We start from the raw sequence: 25046 nt of genomic DNA, 5'->3' as shown, positions 1-25046 counted from the left end.
AGAATGAAGATGATAAAGGAATCCATCTCACACTCCCAAAGTGCACTGACCTAAATAAACTTAGAAGGCTTTGCTTAGATTTTGAATTAAAGTGTGACCAGGGCAGGGGAGATTGCAGTGGCAAGCTCTTCTCCTGCTGACTGTGAGTTCATTGTTCCAGCTACATAGAGCTTTCATATATACATGTCTGTTTATCCATCCAGTTTCTCTCTACAGTGGAGACCCAATGTGGTGTACGTCAGCATTCTGTCTTCCATTTCCTCCTCACAACAACAGTCTTGTGAGGTAGGGTGGGTTGAGAGACAGTGACTGGCCCAAGGTCCCTCCGAAAGCTTTATGGCATAATGGGGAGAGACCTGGGGCCATTCCGCACTCGTCCAAAATAGCACAATGGTTAAAAATTGAAATCGCTACAGTTTTGTCATTATGCACAACATTGTCGACAATCTGCAACATTCCTGAAACCGATCCGCAAAAAGCACTTCATTGTAACGCCTTCAGGGAAATCCCAAAAATTGGATTCAACCTCCGGAAAGCGCTACACTCTTGCAACCAATCAGCAACACTAGCGAAAAAGTTCTCTGTGTTACCATTGTTGCGGTTTCTGCAAAGTCCCGCCCCCTAGCTCTCTCCTCTGATCTTCCGGCAAAGCGAGCATCATTTTTTTTTCTCCGAGCGAGCGGAGATAAACGCACCGGCGAGCCTTCGTTTACCTAGCGAGGCTGCAGAGCTGTTTTAAATCACTAAGCACGAAGCAACACACAGCCCCGTATGCTGGTTTATTTTCCCTTTATTTTTTACTGTACTTTCGGCCGAAAATCGCACCCATGCCGGGGGGGAGGTTATTTTTTTTTCACTTGGGGGGAGTGTGGCAACGATGAAACGGCAGCTCAAACACCACCTGCTACCTAGATGCGTCTCTCTGTTGCAACAAATCAACGCAGATTCGTTGCAACGTGTGTGTGTTTTTTTTAAAACTTCCTTAAAGGGAAAGGGGCTTTTTGGGATCATGATAACGGCTGCCCATTGGCTGCTTGATGGCCAGGTGCGGGACGAGCTTGGCAATATCGCTTCCTGGCTAGTGATTTTTGCCGAGACCAGAAACCTGTGGGAAACGATAGAAACGCAACTGGATTTCACTACAAAGCCAGGTATGCATAATGATGAATTCCACTATTTAAAATGGTGTTTTTTCATCCCACAACCAATTTGCCACATAGATCCTGGTGCGGAATGGCCCCTGGTATCTGTCCTCTCCAGTCCTAATTCCACACAGAAGAAGGATTCAACCTAGAGCCACCAAATCTGATAGTCAAAGCAGACATTATCTCTTAGACTGTGTCATTTTTAAAGATAGACATCAGAAGACTAATGTTCCCAAGTGTGCCAGGGTGCATTGTGGCTTGGGATCATGGCTCAGGGAAAGAAGGTGCTTCATCCTTCCCTCTTGTGCCATTTTGCTGAGCCAAAATGGCTTTGAGAGCCATATTTGCTCCCCTGTAGGGGCTTCACGTGCAGTTGGTACACGTGGAGCTCTGCAATAGGTAAAATTTGCATCCCATGGCCTCTTTCAATTCAGAAAAATGTCACAGGAGGGAAAGCCAAAGCAGTCTCCTTCCTCTGCACCACAGTCCTGAGACAAAACAACCCCTGGGGTTGCCAGCCTCCAGATGGTGACTGGAGATCTACTATTACAATTGATCTCCAGGGAACAGAGATCAGTTCATTGGGAGAAAATTGCCACTTTCGGAGGTGGACTCTATGGCCTTATGCCCCCCAAATCTCCAGGTATTTCCCAACCTGGAGCTGGCAACCCTCTCCCCTTCTCCCTGCACTGTTTGGGAATATTAGTTCCCTGATGACACACACCGTCAGGATCCCCCATCCTGACTTTAGGGTTAGAACCAAAATGCCATGATTCTCCATACAATTAGCAACCCTGCTTTTTCTGGATTGTGCAAAGAGCCCCCAACACATGTATGCTATAGGTGCTGAACAAATTCCCAGTGAATAAAAGTAGATCCATGCTGAATATCTGAAAAGGGCTAGTGATAGAGGAATAAAGGCTACAACAGTCACAAATTCCAGCAATTTTATTCAGAAGGTATTTGAGTGGCTTGTTTGAGAAATCTAGACATTCAGTGAAAGTTTCTTCCAATTCTGTGGCATCACAGGGTAGTTTATGTGTGAACAACAGCAGGACGCAAAGTGGAGTCCAAACTTGCTTGCAGTGGCACACTGAACACGCTTGAAAACCCAATAACTCCCCACCCACCCCCACACACACTTCCTGCTATGTAATGTGGTCAATGGAGCTCTTGGAAGGCCAAAAGGTAGAAGTGCTTAGGTCACAGCGGGTGTCCAGCATCAAAGCTTTGGCAGGGTGAGGCATTAGCCCTGCAGCAGCTGCCCATCCTTGATAAATATCTGTGAGCATTTGAATGACGAAGATCTCATCTATTTTGTCTTTCTCTCTTGCTCCACTCAGGATTTTTCATCTTGTGCTTCATCCTCCTTTAAGTCAGATACATTCAACCTCCCCCTCCTCCTTTTGTTCTCTGCTGTTCATCACTTGAATTGGTTCTGCTGCAGGCATTGACTGGAGTCCCTCTGAAAGGGGCAAGAAGCATTCTTTCTGTTAGGGTAGGCAAGCCCAATGGAAAACCCCTCCCCACCTTCTTTTTAAATGTTTTCTGGCAGAACAGTTCTGTCTTAGGTTTGAGTTTTTTAATTTTGAGTTTCCATTGTACTAGGCTAGATTTGATAGGTTTTCCCATGCCGGGCAGCCAAAAAGAACTGCAAAAGGCAACTCACCTGAACTTTTTACCTCAGGTGTCTTTTGTACCTCTTTCACAAAGCACTGTGTGAGGCCAAAGTAACAAGAAGCCTTGTGGCACCATAAAGGCTAAGGAATTTAGTCTTATTTTTGTGAGCCACAGTTCACTTTGGGGATGATTAAAACCCAGGTGACCCAGGTTCAAATCCCATAACAGTCACTCTTATCTGCATCTACCTCACAGAGATGTTTGCCAGGATAATAATGGAGGACTGTTTAGATAGATAGATAGATAGATAGATAGATAGATAGATAGATAGATAGATAGATAGATAGATAGATAGATAGATAGATAGATAGATAGATAGATAGATAGATAGATAGATAGATAGATAGATAGATAGATAGATAGATAATGCCACAATAGTGCTAGAAGGACAGTACAGAAAAGTCCCTGCTGAAGAAAGGTTCTGCCCTTGCAGACCCGGGGAGGTTGAAAGTGTAGATCATGTCCTCTTTTGCTGCTTGTTATATTCTGAGATTCACAGTAAACTAATTACACCTTTGTTGGATACTCATATTTCAAACCTGGCAAATACCAGGCTGTCACTGGAAAACAGAGACCCAAAATTCTAATTGAGTCCTACCACTTATGTATTTAGGCTTCCTGAAACTGAGTGTATTTTGCAACTTACATACAACTACTGCTCTAATAGTTAATTGCTTTAAGCTTACTGAAGCTACAGGGATCTGTGCTGGTCCACTGGGAAAAAACCCAAAAGAAACAGTAGGGCAATATTCAGCATCAAATAAGCTTAGGAAGCATTCCATTTCTGCAGATCTTCTCATCAGACTAAATGTAAGTTGTCTTCAAGGGCAGTCCCATTTGGATCACATTGCAGTAATCTAGCCTTGGGGTTATTCTGGCATGGACCTATGTGGCCAGATCAGCTGGGCTGAAGTAAGCAGTGATCTTTCACAGATGAATCAACTTCCTTTTCTAGCAATAGTGCTGGATCAAGTATTTTAGAGACTTAATATGAGACAAGACAGTTATTATGCATGAGACCTGTTCTAAGATTATTACAATTTGTAAGTGCCCATTCATCTGCAAAGTGCTGGCAACTTAGTCCCATCAATTAACAGTAGTACTTGGGTACTTACCCAACTTACTGAAGCACTTTAGGTTTGTGAGACCAGCTAATACATAAGAAATCTCTAACAGATTATTTATGCATTATCATGCTAAATTCTGAACACTCTTACATAGACAGTGTCAAATGTGTTCTTAAGAACAAATTCATACATTAGCATGCGTTTTTCCAATTAAATTTTGGATGGTATTACAACTGTATGTTTATAGTCTAAAGCCGCCAGATTAAGTAGAAGGCAAAATAGAGTTCATGTGTTTGTTTTGGAGAGGTGTGGCTTTGTAATAGGGAATGTATGCTAGGTTCAATATCACTTTGGCATTTTCAGAACATCTCCATTTAAAAGGACATCTGGCACGCTAAACAGGAGTCCAAGTTACATTAATGTTAAGGGTGGATGGAGTCTCTTCTAAGTATACCCAGGTGGCTGGCCATCTTATCCATGAGGGTCAGATAGGAATGAAACTTTAATCACGGACATAAACACAGCTGGGCATACCTACCTACATTTAGTACTAAAAAGTACCGCTCAACATTTCAGTTGGTTTCTTTTTTTCCTAAAGCAAATCCTTTGAAGAGCTCAGTGAATGAATGAAGGAAGGCAGGAAACAGTGTTAAAAATTGTGAGACAGAACTATTGTGCTTAATAGTACAGCCAACTCATTTCTTTGCTCCCGTTGTCATCATTACTCAAACAGGTGTTACACATATTTATAGTGCTTGGAAAAACTATTTCTGGTAGTGGAAGCAGAGAAAGGAATGGAAGTATCACAGAGACCCTAATGTCTATTAATTGTCCTCAGTTTGCAGGTTACATTTATGACACACTTAATGAAATGCAAAACAGTATAACTATTACCTTTTTAACATATTGTGCATTAGATCTCTCTTATAATGTTGTATTAGAAAGCAATATATTTTTATAGTAGAAATCAAACCACATGAAAATACATTAGCCATGTAACTAAGTTTTCAGTTTTAGCATGATGTCCTTCTTTAGGTACCCCAACCTTTAAAGGTTAGATGGAGGAGTCTGGGACAAGAGAGCCTTCTCTGTGGTGAGGATCCTATTTTAGAAATCCTCCCCTGTAAAAAAAATCCCTGGTGCCATCATTTTTGACACCAGACTAAGACCATCCTGCACCCGAGTCTCTAATAACGACTAATATTCATTCTCTTTCATCAGTTATCTTTTCTGCTGCTTAGCCATGTTTATTTGGTTGGTCTTGCCTGTTTTTAATATTTATCTATTTTATTTCAGTTGCGAGCTCCTTTGAAGACTCCTGATTTGGAAAGGTAGGGTAAAAATTGCTTTTAAAGAATGATTGAATAAATAACATGACCTTTACACAGTGGCAAAACATTATTATAAAATAGCCTATCCCCAAAACCACACATGTCTGTCTGTCTGTCTGTCGCAAGCCTCCTTTGATAGAAGAGGGGATTTTGGCTGGTATACTTAAGCAAGCATAAGGGGAAAATTATGCAGGATTTCACTGTGGCTTCTACACTGAAGGCAAACAAACATAAAATCTTGTCATCCTTTGCATCAGGGCAAGTGCTTGACTTTACTTGAATCATATGTACATTTCAACAGGTGCCTGGCATTAAAATACCATCCACTCATATATCAGCATACAATTTTTGCAGCTTTACCTTCTTGGGTAGCTGCCAGATTTTATTTTCTGCTTTCTACCATCCACCTTCTAGGATGTGTCCCCCAGCTCCCTGATGAGATGCATGTCTTGTGGGACCTCCCTAGGTTCTGTGGGGCATGCAAGGCCACTCTTTTCCAAGTGACCTTTGGGAGATTGTGATCCAACAAGCAGCTAGTAAATTATGCTCCAGCTGTGTCTTCATCATCCATACATTCTACCCTGCTTGACAGTAGATAGATTTTAACTGGAAGAGTTTTTTTTATAAAACAGTTTTCATGGTTTCAAAGTTTATTTATTGTATCTTTCGGACTGTTTTATCAGATTTGTTTGATATGTTGTTAGTCACTTTGAGTCCCATCCAGAAGAGAGGGAGCAGGATATACATTTGACAAATGAATAAAACTAGGGAAAAGTAATGAGTAGTTTCTCAAAAGTGCTAATTAATTAAAACGTCACCCTGATTCCTTGTACTTTAGGGAAATAATAAAGAATTCTTCAAAAACACTGAGCTATGTTGTCAAACATACAAGCTAGAAAGCCAACGACCATTCCTTCAAGTTAAATAGCTCTTGTTTCTGAATGCGTTCTCTCATTTTTGTCCCATTTACACTAAGGAAGAAAAACATTATAATAATCTCTGCTAAGAAATCAAGAAGGGTAACTCCAAAGGGTGTCCGGTTACAGCGCAAATCTGTAGTAATTGGAAGCTTCAGACAGACCTGAGGTGACCCTTATTCATTCCTTGAACAGAAAATAGTTTTTGTCTAACTTGGAGAGAAACCAGACGGACTCTGCGAGGTTATGGGTAACAGCAGCACCCTTCTTAGAACTACCATATGCTGAGAACAGGCCTGTTTGCCTATCGACAATGTGAGTCTGATGGACTTTGTTATGGCTCTTATACTTGGCATATCTTAAGCCTATTTAGAACATCAACACCATCAATCACGTAACTATGTAGCCAAGCAGCTGGATGAACCTCGGGTATCATGCAAAGCTATTTGTCATCTGGGCATTTCTGTCTGGCTCTTAACACTCCATCAGTCCCAGAACAATTTTCCCTCTCCAAAAATATTCTCTGATTCAGGAAACACGTGATTAATAAAAGGACAAGGGTTTGAAGATGGAGGTCAAGGCTAGCGTCTTAACCAAACAAGTGCACTGCTTACTTACATTTGACTCACACATTCCATTGAATATTTTGCTCACCAGGAAAAAAAACATGCAAGAAAAATGCTCAGAAGTGTCCCAGGTTTTCAGGCACTGGGCTGGGCAAATGTATAAATATATTTATTTCATCCTAATGGTGTGGCCTTAGAAAAAGAAAACAACCCTTTAGCTCAACTGTGTTATAGAAATGTAAAACAAGCAGCCATATGATGCAACGTAAATATATTGCACTGTGATAATTTGATTGTCTGAGTACTCCTTAAGAAAGAAAAAAAAATGTACCTAAGGTGTCTGAAGAAGCTGGGTAGTGACTACAAAACACATAGTAAGAAATAGAATCTGTTAGCATTATAGTGTACATATACTTCTATTAGAACAATATTAGCAAAAGTACTTTTAAGTCTCATTGATTTCAAGGGGAAAGTTAAGAACACTCAACACTCAAAGTTAAGACCTCAACTACTGAAACCATTTCACAGAAAGGAGGGAGGGGAAAGAACTTGGTGAGTGTATCATTGCTCTGATCCTAAGGGAACATTTCATTTGCTGTGTATTTATTTATTACATTTATATATTGCCCTTCCTTAAGGTTCAGGGTGATTTTGAAATCTAGCGGGGCCATTAGGCAGACTGAGGTCATCAGCCCCCATCCATCCCGAGGTTAGTGTTGGGAAGGAAATTATCCCCCCCCCCCCCCGTTTTTACCGCCGTGCTTGGATTGTTTTATGTAGTTTAATTATTGGTTTTCATAAGTTTTTATTGGGGTTTTTAGGCATTGGAATTTTATGTATTGGAGTTTTATTGTGAGCCGCTGTGAGCCCTTGTGGGAGCGGCGGGATAGAAATGTAAAAATAAATAAATGTAAACAAGAACAATACATCAAACTCAATGATTATAATGAATGAAGGTAACAGTAATAATAATAATAATAAAACAAAGAAATGACATTCTAACAGAATAAACAGTTTAACAGGCCCATAGTTGGTCAGAACCATTGGATGGGTACAAGGGAGGGAGGTTTGGGGGTCCAGTAGATGTTGTATAAAGAAAGGTCTGAGCTGCAACATCTAGAGCAAGCTAAGCAGAACCACACTCTACCCGCTTTGCTAGTGAAGTGTCCATTATGCTAGAGCTGGATTTAGATTGTTTCCATCTGATCCAAGGTGAGCTTGGGTTATGTCCCTACTCCAGCCAGTCCTAAAACCCATGAAAGCTTGCAGGGATTCAAATGGTTTCGAATTGACTTGATCCTTCTAACTTACTATACCTGCTGGCTCTAGTCTGTACTAGCAGGAACTGTCCAGACATGCCAGTTCCCACACTCAAATTGAGGTCCTTTTAAGTGAGATGGCAGGGATTCAGCCAGGGTCCCTCTTCAAATCACCATGGCCTCTTCTGTGATCCCTTTTCCTTTCCAAGAGACTCGGATGATTATCAGCATTTGGGATGCTAGCACTTACAGTCACTCTCTTCTTGTTGATTTAACACTGCTTTAAATCCAAATAATGGCAGCAGACAAAAGGGAGAGGGAAAATACTCCATTGGAAGAATCAGAATCTGTCTATGATGCGTGATTTTGATGCTGGATGCCCAAGAGCAAAAAAAAAAAAAAAAGTTAATTTTTTAAAAACAAAGTCACGTTACCTTGGTGCCGCTTCTTATTACTACCGTCCTTCAGGACTTCCATGAATGAATCATAAAATTGTTCCCTTATGTGAAGACTCTCGCTGCACCTGTGTCAAATTCATGTCAAAAACAGAGCAGCATTGGTAAGCGTCAGTGAACCAATGGGATGGCGAGGCCAATTTGGCATTTTCAATATGTCTGGCACAATAACGGTACATTTTCTGTAATAGCATTCTTGCGGTATTGGTATGAGAGGGGAAATGTATCCGTGGTTTCTTCTCCCTGGAAAGAATACTGCACACATGGTGTGCCATCTTTTCCCAATAATATTGCTCTTCTAGTCTTTTGACTATATATATATATATATATATATATATATATATATATATATATATATATATATATATATATATATATATATATATATATGTTTAGCTCCGTCTACCATTTAAAATAAATACTGCTTCACTGGTAAATTGCTCTTCATTATTACCATTTCAGCTTTCTTGAATAAAACCATTTGCTTTTTATAATCCAATAATGCCATTTTAATAAATGTACACAACTGTAATCTTGAAACTATAAATCATACCATAGATTATTCAGGTTTGAGTTTGGCTTGCTGGAAAACAAGGGCTTGGCCAGCATATTAGTCTTATAGGCTGCTGCTCCCAGGCTTGCAGCGGCTCATAATAGTGTATTAATCAATCTAACAACTAAAATTTCCCTCCCACCCACCCTCCTAATTCAGGCACCCCAACTCAATCCAAACTCTCCCTTTCCCCTGCTTCTGCAGTCCAGGCCCAACTAACTGTCCCAGGAGAAGTAAGGGGGGGGGGGTTTGATCTTCATTACTGTTCCTCCCCGCAGCCTGGCCTCAACCAAATGCCGCCTTATATTTCCCTTCTCATACCAATACTGCAAGAATGCTATTATAGAAAATGTAGTGTCATTGTGCCAGACATATTGGAAATGCCAAACTGAACTAAAGTTGTCATCTAATTACCCACTCATCCATGCCAACTTTCCCCAGTTCTCCTGTCTGTGTTAAACTGCTTTCCATCAGGACAGAATTCTGAATGAATTATCCTGCTTAGTATTCAACTCTAAAGTCTGTCTCTCTCAGCTGATGCTAACCAATCAGATTGTCTGAGCAGCCTGTCATTCAAAGTTCTCTGTTTCTGTGAAGAATTAACCCTTCGTAGTCTTTCAGCTGTTTGTACAGCAGTTTTTTAAAAGTGCAGTCCATCACAGAAATGTTGACAACAATGTGCAGAGTTGTTCATATTAAGACTGTAGTGTGGACTTATTCAGCTTTATGTGGTCTGCACCATTTGATACTTTTGATATATGAGAAAGCAAAGGAATATGTCTAGGAGCCTTGGAAAGAAGCATCTTTTTCTAAGATGAATGAAATATACATGAAGATGAAATATGTCTTGCATATTACCACCAAAGCCAGTTAAAATCCAGTCAATTACCTCCAGATGTTAGTTTCTGCTGCAACTTGAAACTTCACACTACTGTAACTAGGTGTGATGCCAAGGCAAACTCCTTTGGCACTTTATGATACTTGGAAAGGTACACTAGTTAAATGGAAGTGCATGCTGCAAGAATTTGGTTTCTATAAGCTTTGCAACAGGAACCATTTAATATGTATATTACTCATCTTCATTGGGGGGTGGGGGACCAAGTTTGTGAGTTGCTATTTGCCTGTGCCTAATTAAGTGTGCGTGTTCATTTCAAACTCAGAGTCCGCTGCAACATTCAAACCACTTAAGCCACATATTTATACTTAAGTAGTCTTAAGTCCCATTCATATCAATCGAGCAGAGCTGCTCCAAGAAACCAAAATGCCAGTTCAAATAGCATGTGGTTTGTAGCCATGGCTGTCTATCTCTTCCTGGAGGAGGAAGCTGAGCTGAAGATTTCCATTCTGCTTCTTTTTTGCTCTCTCAGTTTTATTAACCCTGACTTGGGTTGTGTACTTAAAGCTCAATGGAGCTAGAAATAGAAGTCTGAGGGGAAAGCATAAACAATTTATTCTGGAAACTTCTGAAAAGAAGATCTAGATGTTTTATCACTAAAGCCAATCCCCCCGACCCCATAAATGTTTGAATCAATAATGCAAGCCCCTGCTACCTTTGCGATGGAGGAAGTCAGCTGCAAGCTTGGAAAACTGGGGCCCATTCTGCACACATTGGAAAATGCACTTTCGAAGTAGATTATCCTGTTCCGCACAGGAAAATCCAGCTGCAAAAGGACTTTGAAAGTGCATTATATTTGTGCAGAATGGGGCCTGGTCTGTTCCCTTTTTGCCTAACCTCATCTTTATGCTTCTTTTTCTTTCTGGGTCACATAGGAACATGAGGAAGAAACAACTGGATTTCTTAGCTGGGATGGCCATAAAAGATGTTGTTTAGTCTAATATTATTTCCATGAGCCATGTTGATCTTATACTTTCCCTGACTAGTAAAGACAAATCTATCCCTTTGCTCTGGGGATCCCTTAATACCTTCTTAAGAGTGGTCCCCTTGCACATACTTTGTCACAAACTCTTTGTTAATAACCAGTAAACGTAAACAAATAAAACTGCAACCCCCTTAAAGCCCTTGATTGGATGAGCAAGCATTTCTCTGTTCCAGTAGAAACAGTGGAGACAATTCTTCCCATTTAGTAAAACCTGGACTGGTCAGAGTAATTCACCCGCTGAATGTTAAACTAGCAGATGACACTATTCATAACACAAACTTACTATATGTCTTTCAAATCAAAGTCCCTCATTAAAATTCTTGTTGTTCGTTTTTTCATGCTCAGCAGCAATATGTTTACCTCTCAGCGTTGCAAAAAGAAGTTACAGTTTATACACACTTTAGATCTTCAGACAAGAGCTAATTGATTCATTCTTTCCTTTGTGTTACCATTTCACCTAATCACGTAAAGCAGCAGTGTAATTAATTGCGAAAACTAAAGGCAAGTTTCCAGAAAGAATGCATCCTTTCATTTTGCTTACCAAAATACAATTAGCAATTATTAACTGATTTCCTGGAGATAGACCAGAGCAGCATTAAAAATATCTTCAGTCAATGGGAAATTCATTTGTCCCCAGGGCTATGACTGCTTCGCTACACGCGGCTTCTGTTTCCTTAGACCAGAGATACTCTCACATTACTATGGGTCACATTCGGCACTGATGTTCAGTCTAGGAAACCAGTGGCTGAGAGGTCACAACTGCAAATGGGAATCCAAGAACTCCGTCTGTATATTTGCACCTCCATTTAAATATCAGAGATATTAGCAAACTTGCATTTTTATAGTAAGTCTGTCAATCAGTTAAAGTTTCCTTGCCCAATTAACGGCCCTCATTATTCATGCCCTGGCAGGGATATTCCAGTGTTTGCAGTGAGACAAACTAATGACCTAATAGGTCTTTTCCATTTCAAATCTTTTCAGCTGATTATATGATTCATGCTAATTGTTCATGGGAAATCACTTAGTGTCAGTAATTAATATGACATACACATTACCGTTTGAGGTAATGCACATGTATTCTCTTTGAGGGAGAGGAAAAGATTTTTTTTTGTTTTGTTTCCAGAGAGATGTTTGAATTTCATGAATAAATTGACTATCTTCCCATAATCTAATCCACATGACTATGTGAAGTGTGTGTGTGTGTCTGTATATTATATTATACACACACCCAAAACCAAAAAATAGCAGTCACCCACCCCCTTATCTTTGACTTTCTTTATACTGTAAGATCAAATAAGTATTAGTTGATCCCTCTCTTCTCATTTTCAATTTAAACTTCTCATAGCTAAACATCTCCACAATCTTGCTACTTGCTCTGTTCTCTTCTATGTAGTCTTCTCACTGGGCCCTTTCTTATACAATTAACAATCTTCCTGTTCCATGCACTTTTCAGAATTTTCCAAATCTGCGACCACGTGACATCAAGAGTCACATGGTAGGACAAGGAGGAACAGGTGTCATGGCCTCACCACTTTCCAGACCAGATCCCAGGCAGCAGGCCCAGATAGGGGGGAACCCAAAAGACAAAACCAAACTTTCGGGGTTCCGCAGGGCCTGCAAGACAGCTCTTCTGCCAGGTTTATGGTTGAGGCCAGCACACCAGGAAGATCTGGACCCCCCCTTCTGGACTATTCTACAGGCAGTTGAAATCGTTTTCCATGCCACCCCCCGGAGTTGGGGGTATTTCAGTTGTGTTATGTTGCCGCATATCTCTTGGATGTTGGTTTTTGTCAGGATATTGTATTTTTAGGGGTATTTTATTGGGATTTTTATTGAATGTAACCTGCTACGAGCCTTCTGGGAGTGGTGGGCTAAAAGTAAAATAATAAAAATAACAACAACAACAACAACAACAACAATAAGACAAGGAGGTGTAGCCGAGTGAATAACAAGCCAAGAAATCCTCACCACAGTTGAGCGACTTTTACTTTGCCATCCTGCTGCTCTTCTTAGTGCACGTGCAAAAAGAGGAAAAAGTTATGGCTTCCTTAATCTTCCTTAATCAACTGTGGCGAGGATTTCTTGGCTTGTTATTCACTCGGCTACACCTCCTTATCCTATTATTATTATTATTATTGTTGTTGTTATCATCATCATTATTATTATTGTTATTATTATTTTAGCCCACCATTCCCAGAAGGCTTCCTTAATCTCTAGGACAGGCTTTCTCAACTTTTTTACAGTACCTGAAACATTCCTCAGGCTTCAAGAAACCCCAGAATTGGCATGATTGTGCAGAGTATGGTTGGGAAGCATAGCTGTGGACACACCCACCTGGGGCCCTGCCCCTTCCCACCCTCTCCAGGCCCATCCTTGGCCATTTTGGGAAGGAGGCGGGTGAGTCAACCTGTCCATATCATCCAATGAATGTTTAACAAGTATAACACAAACACTCACTCACACATACACACATTCAAGAAACTCTTTCAGGACCATCAAGAAACCCTAGAGCAGTGGTTCTCAACCTGGGGGTCGGGACACCTTTGGGGGCCAAATGACCCTTTCACAGGGGTCGCAGCAGGGCAAGCAGCTTGGCTGGGGGGGGGCGCCACCTTCACAACAGCCTTGTGGGGTAGATCAAGATAGACCATTTGTCTGTCTGGAGCAGCAGAAAAGAGTGAGAAACACCTGGGAAAAAACAATTTATATACAATCGTGACCAATGGATCTTCACACCATTGATCAGTTTCGGTTTAATTTCTGTGAAATACTTGCATAATTTTACGGTTGGGGGTCACCACAACATGAAGAACTGTATTAAAGAGCCGCAGCGTTAGGAAGGTTGAGAACCACTGCCCTAGAGTTTTACAAATCCCCGGCTGGGAAAGCCTGCTCTAGGAGCTAACACACAGAAGATGAGGCTCCATGGCCTACCTAAGTGTGCTGGACTATTGTTCTGCTCCATGTGCTGGACTATTGTTCTGCTCAAACCAAAGTTCTACCAGTGGAAGATCTGTCCTGGGGCCCACGATAGTCTTGTCCAGGCCACCTGGGTGCTAACAATCCTCCAGAGCATATTTTGGGGGGAAAGAAAACTCAAAGAATTCCTTGTATGCATAACAAACTCTTACATTACCATTCAATGCAGGCACACTTAACACCAATGACTTTAATCCTACCTAGGTGCATTAGAATGTATTAGAATGTAGCCTTAGGGGATTTGGTCTCGAAGTATATAAAAATACACTCATCTATTTAGATATATTCTAATGCAAAAAGAAAATGAGAGAAAGTGAAGGTTAAATACTATATTTAACATGGTTCCTGTAACCTAGGAGCCAATCCCTTAAAAAGTGGCTAAAATGATTCAGTGGGAGGCAGGCTTACTTTTACGCCCTCCTTAAGCTGACATTCATTTCTAATTGTTCAATCTTGTGTAATTTTTTTTTACTAAAAAAAGAAAAGCATTATCTGTGTGAAATATCAATTTGTTTCCCAAGGCAAAGAAGGAGCAAGGTGCAAGCAAAAGTACTCACCCATTAGGCAAAGGGGAGGATGAAAAAAAAATCCTTCAACTTAAGATCACGTTGGTTGCAAGAGTGATAAAAATGGCATTTGAAACTCTTTCTCGGTTGCAGTGTGGCTGCCAGCTCTGCTGATCCAAGTGCACAGAGGACTGGAATGATTTCATGGGCATGTAAAGGGATACGTACTCTATGAACCAGTTCATACTTTACTTTATAATTTCAACTCAGAACTATTTCCTGTGCTGCAGGGATTTGTATTTTGCAAAAATGGGCGGTGGGGGTAGGAGAACAATCCTGTGAAGAATTCTTCCAGTTTGAACTTTTTGAAATCCAAGAACTAACTCTACCTAGGCCTGCACTGAGAAAGTACTGGTGCTTGAAAGGCAAACCACACATACAAGAGTATCAGCTTGTGGATGGCACAAGATCATCTAAAAAAGGTAGTGGGGTGCAGTTTGGTTCACTTTTTGTATTTTTATTGTAGACAGTTCTGACATTTGAAATGTGCACCGGCCATTCACAGCTGATGATACTGCAAGTGTCTTTTGATGTTTAACCTTCTTGTCCGCCATCTTTACAGTAAGGTAGGACTTCGCTTATCACAACCATCATGGCTGTGCATGAACTAAAGGCTATGTGTGACTAAAGACTAAATATTTAGTCAAGATTTCTTCCACACAATAGTCTGCAAGTCACACAGCAGTTGTGATAATCCCACAATGATTAGTTTGAATCTATGTGGTAAAGAGGGGGACCTTAAAGTTACTGTTACTAAAACATGATACAAAATTCCATGCAACTTCTTGCCTCAGAATGTTCACAGGACAAAGGTTTTCTGGGATGTGGCTTGTAGGTTCTCAGCGTCCCATAGTTGCTTTTTATAGTATTTATAGATGATATAGATGGACATGAATTTGCTGACTAACTAAGGTTCATCATGAATTTTGGGCAGTTGTGGTTCGCAAAGTGATGTTCACAGGCTGAAGAACCACCATGAACTTTTGATGCAGTTTGTGGCAGTCCATGAAAAGCAGGAAGTAGAAAAGCCATGGGGAGCAGAAAGCAGATCACAGCCTTTTGTGAAGACCAGAAAGCAGGGTTTAAACAACTCAGAACCATGGGGAGCAGAAAACAAACCCACCTCCTCCTTTGTATGGGTTTGTGGTTTGGTTTGTGGTTTAGCCACGAACCATGAACCAAACCGAACCGCAAAAATTCAGTTTGTGCCCATCTCTATTTATAGAAACTCTGACTTCTTCTTTGGTTCAATGATTGTTAATTCAGCTTGTTCTTGAAGCATTGTCAGCTGGTGCTTTTATGTGAATGCTTTTTACATGCATTTCCATATCTTTTTCTCAGCAGACAAAAATATTTTTATTGTGACTAATATGTTTTATTCCATTTCTCTTGGAACAGTAAAATCAGAGAAAATCTGTTTTGATCATTTTCTTGTATGGAACTCTCTCCAATGTTCTTTCTTTAAATCTAATACACAGTTGACAAGAAATCCAGGTATGTTGAAAGACATCAATAAATGCACCGATGAGGAGTGGGAGACACTTGCCTTAAAATCCTGGAGCAAAGGAAGACTTTTCTAATTATCTGCGACATGTGAAGTCAATTGTCCTTAATACTTTAAGAATGACAGATTACAAATGAATAGATATTAGAGCTTTCTGCTCTGTTGCTCACTGAAGAATTGATGAAGGATGAGCACTTGGATGTGTCACCTTGTGTCTTAAGGGGGGAAAGGAGAAGAATGAAAGGATGATGATGGGAAAAGATACAGATTATCTGTGTTGCATTCTTTCCTGAATCCAGCTGCAAAGTGATTTGCCAAAAGAAAACAATGTGGTTTCCATTAAATACACACATACAACTGAGCAATATGTAGGATGTTAAGCCCTGTAAAGTTTCAGATTTTTTCCAACCCACTTTGCTCCTGTGTTCATGGCACAGCATAGGTTTATGAATGGGTTTCGCCTCTGCCTCTGTATGGCTTTTTTTTTTTTTACTGCAATGCTTGTGCCTCATAGATTACCTTTTAACTCAGGGTACATTTCCAAGTCAGGGATCGGGGATGCTGATCTATAGGAGGATTGGGTTGTTCTACCTTTAGTGAATGTGTCGGGGTATTTCAGTAGATGCAGGTTTTCCCACCCTCTCAAGAAAAGCGGAAGGTTACAAGCTTTGGAGTCACTGCCAAAAAGGTCTCTTTAAAGGTTTAATCACTTTTTAAAGTACAAAAAGCTACATTTGTGTTACCCCCATCGCTGTAGACCAGGAAAAGGGCCCCGATCCAGCTCTAGCCATGGCAAAACAAACCTCACATTGTAGCGGGTGATTATGGGTGGGGACACATACTCTCAGGCATACCACAACACACATCCAGTCGTTTCAATGTAGTCTGAAAATGCATCATTTTAAAGATAGGAACAGACTTTTGGTTATAGAACAACAGCCACCCTGGCCCTATGGAAGACAGCAGCCAAGTGCAGATCTCTTTTGCTGGATCAGGGAAATAAAGCTGATAAACATCTTTTATTCTGGATAATCTTTGAAAATTTACCTATAAAGTAATCTCCTAGAGATATGATAAAATCAGAATCCAGTAGCACCTTTAAGACCAAAAACGATTTATTCAAGGCATGAGCTTTCGAGTGCAAGCACTCTTCCTCAGACTATGAACTGACTGCTACTTCAGACCAACATGGCTGCTCATTTGAATCTTTCCTACAGATATGGTCTCTCTTCCAGTGCAAACAGAAGAATTCCAAAAGCCTATGAAAAGGACTGGGTCACCAATGAAAAGGGCTGGGTCACCTATGCACAGAGAACATATTCCCATTTCTAAGACTGCTGAAGTACCTCCATGACCAAGAAAATGACTACTAGCTGCCCACACATCTGACCTGATGCATGTCAAAGCTTCTTTTCATTTGTAGAAGGAATTGCACTGGCAGATGGGCTACAGAGGAGAAATGGCTTGTTTGTGTGAGTATACCAGTCTGACTACTGGATGTGAGACCATAGTGGAGTTGCACAAAATGCGACAAACCACTGACTTGTTTCTTGGGGAAATGCTGTGACAGCAAACCTGTACAAGTAACAATGCAATCCTGAGCAGAGCTACACCCTTCTAAGTCCACTGGTATCAGAGACTAACTCTGCTTAGGATTGCACTGTTAGCCAGCCCAAAACTGTTCCAGTGCCTTTAACAAATACGCAAAGGTAAACAGGTAAAGTTTCCTTAGTCCTGGAACTCAACATTATCATCTGCTTAGTGCGGCAATTCACATAGGGAACACTTAGATGATGCTTTAGGAAATGGCAACTTTAGAAAAGTTGGCAGAGTTCAAGTATGCAAAGAGTGGAGAAGCACCAAAATGCTTAAAAAATAGCATAGTTTTATTATGAAGAGAAACAACTTTGTATAGAAAGAGGAGAGAGATGCCTAATTGTCTGTCTAACTGTTGTTCTTCAGACATTCTGTTTGTTGATTCTGGAGGCAAGCAGGGAGGAAGTGTGCTCAAAGGAGCAGGAAGACTCCAGTGAGCCAATCAGGACATAGGAAGAGAGTATCTGAAAAATATCAGGAAGTTCCTAATCTAACTATACTAAATACACATTTCCTCTAATGCCCCCTGTAGGATGTTCCTCATATTCTGTTCAATCATGCACCCTGCAGATCTTGCATATTCCAGTAGGAAATAATACATGCAGCCCAATCCTATGCATGTTTACTAAATCCTGATGAGTTCTCTGGACTTACTTCCAAATCAATGTACAAAGGAATGTAGCTTTAACCTGCCATCCAAAGCAGTCTCACTGAAATTGGTGTAACGAAACAACTGTAGTTAGAAGTTGGCTGTTAAATCTGCCTTTATTGCCTTCAAACATTTTAGCCTGAAGCAGAGCTTTGGGGATTCAAAAACAAACAATAGAGATGGTTCCATTAAAAAGGCTCAGGTGTCACCTACATCCAAGAGAAAGCAATAGCTAGGGGATCCCTGATTTTGAAGTGCTTGATTGCACCCATAGTCTTCACTGATTGTAAAAAAAAATCAATGCCATTTATCTACCCCATAGCCTTCTGTTGCTATGCTGGGACAGAAAGTTAGCTGTGTGTGTCTGTGGTGGGGGGGGGGGGGGATGAAAAAAACAACTTAACAAGAAAATATCTGTGAATCAATATCAAAAATCTAACTAGAATTTAGTTAATATCCTTTAAGCAGCAAGTGAACCACTTCCAAAACTTAACAAAGTATAATATATGATATGCTGGGGAAAATGATACAATAATCCATTGGGAATACAACTGCCTTTCTTTTCTATATCCAGCTTCACAAGAGATAAATGTACAGAATACAAGATGGGATCAAAGCACATAATGCAAAAAAGAATGTATTGATAATCAAGAAAGATGCAGAGGAAAGATAACTGAAGGTGTGCTATCTGAAGGAGTCTCAAAGCAGCTTACATTCACCTTCCCTTTCCTCTCCCCAGAACAGACACCGTATGAGGTAGCTGAGGCTGAAAGAACCCTGATATTAAGAAGAGTTATATGCCACTTTTCTCTACCCGAAGGAGTTTCAAAGCGGCTTACATTCGCCTTGTCTTTCATCTGAGCCCTGATATTACTGCTTGGCCAGAACAGCTTTATCAGTGCTACGGTGAGCCCAAGGTCACCCAACTGACTGCATCTGGAGGAGGAGCAGGGAATCAAACCCGGCTCACTAGATTAGAAGTCGGTGCTCCTAACCACAGCACCAAGCTGGCCATGTGGATTAATGACCTCCCAAATATTCTATTGCTGGCAGCCTTGCTGAGGTCTTGCAAACTAAGGGCTGTGGCTTCCTTCCCAGAGGAACCCATCTCATGTTGGGTCTGCCCATGTTGGGTCTTCCTCTTTTTCTGCTGCCTACAATTTTTTCTAGTATTGGCCTTTCCAGTGAGTCTTCTTAGAACATGACAAAATGCAATAGCTGGTGGCTTTGTAGATGCCTTGGGGAAAAGCTCAACAGAGGTGAACATCTTCTTGAGGGGGGTAGACAAGGTTTTATTTTTAATCAGCATAAGGGGAAATCCCTCAGTTTAGCCATTTTAGCTTCTAAGGAGAGTTCAGGATTGATATGCCCTAGAACCCACGTATTTGTCTTTTTAGCAGTCCATGTTATCCATAAAACCTCTCTCCAACACCACGCTTCAAATAATAATTTAATTTTAATTTTATTTATATTTTGAATTCCAGCCTGCCCCTCCTCGCAAACCTCTGGGTCCATTGATCAGCGCTTATTTGGTGTAGGATACAGATAGGGGAAGCCACTTGTTTGTAAAATGTCTACAATGGTTTCATTCTGTTGCATAGTTGCATGTCCCATCTTTGGAACCAGGCCAAGATCTAAGCAATTAGACCATCAAATGGATTGTAAGGAGTGTGTCTAATACCAAAGAAAACATTATGAAGCATAACAACCCTTGATGGTTACATATTATTTGGTCCAAACTGTGATCCTTATCTGTGACAAACATTTTCTCCCTTTTTATAACAACAAACAGCAAGCAATAATGATGTACTGATAATGTTATGATTTCTTCGCTATCTGTATCATGTTCTGAAAGGAGGGGAAACCCAATTGACACGGGGAAGCTGGCAGCAAGAAACAAACAATTTTCTGGGAGGTAAAAGCCCTCAAATAATCTCTTTGATGACATACAGACGCACAAACATCCCTAAGTCTTGTATGATGTCAAATCAACTCATCAGAAGAGGAACCCTTCGAGGAATGAAAATTTATAGTAACCAAACAACAACAAAAGTGTTTTTGTGTGTTTCCAACTTTGCATTTGCTTCCCACCCCCACCCCCCCTTCATTTTGAAAGTTTTCTGCAAACAATTTTCAAGCCAAGTAATTCTGTAGACAGTCGTAAATGGTGTTTTTTCCCTTGGTTAGGTCAAAGACCAGGTGGCTGGAATAAAAGATTTGTGTTTATCTCCTGGAAGATCAGAGCTGATTCGTTCTCATTAAGGCTGCAGCAGCCTCACCTGGTGGTTTTGCAGATGCCTTGGGGGAAAGCTCAGCGGGGGTTGACTTCTCCTTGAGAGGGACCAAAGAATAGGTGAGGTTTTAATTTTAATTGGCGCTAGGGGAAATCCCTTTTCTTTTCTACAGGTGGCTCAGGGGGAGGAGAGTGAAAAGCCCCCCATGGATAATAAAAAGGCTTTAAAATGAGTTACAGTAAATACAAGTCTTTCCAAAATATTTTTTTTGGGGGGGAGAACTGGCAGAGTTATCATTGCAGCAGTTTCCCATGAACAGAACACAAAGCTGTAGCGTGAGTTGGAAGACATGGTCACCTGGGACAGTTTTTGTGCTTATTCTTTTAATATCGTCAGAACTAAGATAGCTGTTACTAGAGGTGATGCACTTCACAACTGCTTATTTCCCCAGTATATCCCAATGAAGATTTTTAGCAGCATTTTTGATCTCTAAGAACCGTTTCAGGCCCCCCAACAAAGATGTCTTCTGGGCCCTCAGAAAGTTTTCCTTTGACACTTTGGGCTCCGTGATCTCCTAAGGTGACCTGGCCCCGTGAAATGGTATCCCACAGGCCTCCTTCACTTGGAAGCCCTGCCAAAAGTAATCATGACCCAAAGACATAAACCAAATAAGCAATTGTTCCCATAGTGTTGTGTCCCCCCCCCCCCCCCCAGAAATTCCTGCACAAAAGTCTGAAATGGGTATTGAGAGAATTAGTTTGCAATTTTCTATTTCAAATCTGTGTAGAGTCTAAGCCCTCCACTGTTGTCTGCTTCCTAACTCTAACTAATGATAAAATATATAAATGCTCGTGCCAAAATGAGTCTGTAATTATTATTTACCTTTGAATTATATTTATATTCCACTTTCAAACACCAATTGGCTCCCAAAGGGGCTCACGTCACTCAAGAGACATAAGCCTCACCCTCAGGCTAACAAACGACAAACAGAGAAGGAGGAGAGGGGAAAGGCAGAAGATTTGTTTGACAGTCAGAGGCAGCCATCTGGGGCCAGGCAACTCCCTCCCTGCTTGGACAGAAGTGCTGTACCTTACCTGCTGCCCTTAGCCTTCTTGCCACCATCTGTACAGCAGAGTTTGTCCTTAGTTTCTGCTGCTTCAGGGCAACTAGCAGTTCCAGACTTCAGGCTAGCAAATTCATTTTCATCTTTTTGCTAAGGAGTGTTTCCTTGCTGGAATGTGCTGTGCATGTACAGCTTGAAACACTGAAGCTGGCTTAAAAGGCAATGCCATTGGAGATGCCCATGTGAATATCACTGGCCTCTGCTGGTGGAATCTGAAATTCATTACTCCCTTTACCAGATCTGTGCTAGTATCCAAGACCTTGTTCGAATCCCATTGATTGCAGGGCTGCATGCCCATGATTGCTGCATGCAGACATTTGTGGGCAGGCTGGATTCCAGTTCAAATGGACCATGTTGTGAAGGCACCACTTGAAAGTTCTGACGCATGCTGGTTTACGCAATAAGGGATACCAGGAGGTAGAATTTGGGATTGTTGTATCATTCAGACAGTCGACGGGTAGAAGGTTGGTGACACACTATAATCTCCCAGATCAGGGAGTACAGCAGGGGGAAGGCAGGAATGCTCCCAAGAGAGGGAGCACTTTAGCTAACAGGAGGAGGGAAAGGTTGGGCAAGGCCCTAAAGGGTAGACAAGGCCCAAGAGCCACTTTGGGGAGGGAGAGAGAGCCATGGAGTAGACAGGGCAGCAGAAAGGGAATAAAAGGCTGGTGCTGGGAGAAGGAAGACAGGTGGCTGGCAAAGGGAGGGAAGCAGACAGCTGGTGAAGCCTTGGGGAGGGACCGAAGAAGGGGGCATTCCTTGCCAGGAGAGTAGCAGGTTGTTCTCTTAGGTCTCAAAGCCTGGCCCTGTGGTAAGGGTGCAGTCAGAAGCTAGAAGCATTGGAAGACTCCTGGGCAGGAATCCAGGCCTAGCAACAGGGACAGAGGCTTAATGAAGAGGAGTAGAGGCACCCCTGGGATAGTGGATCTCCAGGCTGTTCTCTGGTCTTTGAACCTGAAACTCTCCTATTGTGAGCAAACTCTATAATCAACTACACAAATAGCTGTTTCTACCTTTTATGGGAGAAGCTGGAAAATGATGGAATGCCTTGAGGGGAAGGTGGCCACAGAGGTTTGAAAAATCAGAGTTTTGAATATAACTCATTTACAAAATGCACTCCAGGTACTAAATTAGCACAATGGGGAGATGACTGTGTTAACACTTCTCCCTGGTGATAGGTTACCACACATGCAGCATTTTCTAGGTGGCTAACCGAACACCACCTTTCTCAGGTCTCACCCTCTAAACATCCAAGTTTTTCCCAGCCCAGAACTGACAGCCCACCCATGAACTGAACCAAAGTCCTTGTTTACCTGTAGGCATAAACCTAGTGGGAGAAGGGCTCCATTCTGGGGCAGAACCTAGCACACAGCATGCCTACCCAATGATAAGAGAAGTTGGTTGAAGAGTGTGGCGGTGCCCATCTGCCCAAAGACAGAGTTCGGGGACAAAGGGCAGAGCCAAAAATATTAATTTAAAGTGCAATTTTTTTCTTTCTGCCTACCCCGGTCTCTTAGAAGCAGAGAAGAAACAAAAAAGGTAACTGATGACATCTGCACTGTTTCGAGAAACTACTTTAAGATAAAAACTTGAAAAACTTGTCTGCAAACCTAGTGCTACAAAGGTCTTAAAACACTGTTAACCATCAGCCTCTCCCTTATTCTCTCCGTTATATAAAAAGTCCTCATCTGGTAATCAGACAGAAAGGGGGGGGGCAGTCATGACAGTGGATAACTAGACAACTGGCAGCTATGTTTACGACTGTGCTATGGACCCTCTCCATCCCCACTCAGAACTCTGATGATCATAAAATAGAAATTGGGGGTGGAAGACTGAATTGCCAACATAATTGCAGCTACTTTTCCTAGTCCCAAATAAACCAATGAAGTTCTAGAACTGACTGTATTAGAATCAGTTTCTAACCTCATAAGATTTAAGCCTGTGGACAACTTGTTGAAAGACAAAAACATGCTGTTTAAGGATGAGCATGAACCAGGAAAATGCAGTTTGTTTTGGTTTGTGGTTCATGGTGGGCTCAGTTTTGATGGAATGGAATGGTGCCTTGACAGGCTGGAGACACCAAACTTGCAGGAGACCTCTAGTGCAGGGGTAGTCAACCTGTGGTCCTCCAGATGTTCATGGACTACAATTCCTATGAGCTCCTGCCAGCATTTGCTGGCATGGGCTCATGGGAATTGTAGTCCATGGACATCTGGAGGACCACAGCTTGACTGTCCCTGCTCTAGTGGACTCTCATCTACCTGCTCTCCAAGTTTGTTGGGGAGTGGATTTACAGGGTCTGAGTTACAGTTCCTCAAAGAAGGTGCCTCATCCTCCATTGCTTCCAATGGCCAAAAAGTGTCCTGGCTCATGGTTTTATGCTCATAGGATTTGTAGTCCATGAACATCTGGAGGACCACAGGCTGACTACCCAGATGTCCATGAACATCTGGAGGACCACAGGCTGACTTCACAGCCTTCTTTTCCCAATACAGAGTTCAAGCAGCCTTGTAAATAAGCATCAGAAAGGCAATTCTGAAGATTAGACCATTACATTTCATAATTCTAGCAGGCCCCTAATGTTTTTAACTTCCAATAATTCACAGAATATCAGGAATATTTAACAATTAAAAGCTTGTCACTTTAATTCCCATTCATTTGCTGTAATTTAACAACTCCCTACTGTGTATTCAATTTATGCTTGCCAATTATAAATAATCCTTTCTAAATGAAAATGAACATGTAGTTTTTTTCAAAGGTGTATAGCTGAAACAAGGTAAATAAACATAGATTTCTCTGGGAAAAACCTCACAATGTGATTTTTATTGAGTTAGAGTATGGAGTAATTATAATTATAAAGAAAAGGAGCAAGGCTGCTATACACAGATTAACATACAAGACACTCATGCATGTGCCATCAAGACCCAACTGACTTACGGCCTCCCCAGCAAGGGGCTTTCAAGGCAAGCAAAAAGAATTGCAGCTATTTTTTCCTAGTCCCAAATAAACCAATTCCTTTCCTTTGCAGAGTCTTCCTTGGTGGTCTCCCATCCATGTACTTACCCTGCTTAACTTCCTGGATCTGACAAGATCATGCTGAACCATGCTGTTTTCCCTAACCTCCTACACATATGTTTTGAAAGGGATCTCAATTGACTGAGACCTGTAGAAGCAGGTGCTGGGTCCTCCTAGAATAATGTCTCTATAGTATTTTAATCTACTGCCCCCAAACAGATTTATTCAATTGACAACAGTATATGTGAATCCTGGCTAGGATCCAAAGGACAGTTTTTGGCATGCAATGAATGGTATCTGTAGGAATGCAGCACACACCCATTCCAGACTGAGGTTTAAATCTGGATGTGGCGGCTGGGGATCCCTGAATCCTCTTAATAAACTTGATAGAATTTCCTTTGCAATAGCAAACTGAGATCATGTTTATACATCATGTCTTCACAGCTTTGGGGAAATATGCCCTTGGCTTATGGAGCCGCAGAACAAAAATACTGCAAAATTCAGGCTGGCACAGATAAAACTAAATT

General features: G+C 41.3%; 1 long non-coding RNA gene across 1 annotated transcript; it reads right to left on the bottom strand.

The window, feature by feature from the left end:
• Positions 1-2121: 2121 nt before the first annotated feature.
• On the bottom strand, positions 2122-24685 carry LOC143821036 (uncharacterized). The gene is made up of 3 exons (XR_013225644.1): positions 24568-24685; positions 8400-8488; positions 2122-2610 (listed from the first exon to the last, which is right to left on the bottom strand). It is a non-coding gene; the product is annotated as an uncharacterized LOC143821036 (long non-coding RNA).
• Between the last annotated feature and the right edge of the window lie 361 nt (positions 24686-25046).

Source organism: Paroedura picta, chromosome 11 (assembly GCF_049243985.1).
Source record: "Paroedura picta isolate Pp20150507F chromosome 11, Ppicta_v3.0, whole genome shotgun sequence".
Taxonomy (NCBI): domain Eukaryota; kingdom Metazoa; phylum Chordata; class Lepidosauria; order Squamata; family Gekkonidae; genus Paroedura; species Paroedura picta.
Note: the sequence above shows the minus strand (reverse complement) of the source record. Positions and strands in the feature narration are given on the sequence as shown.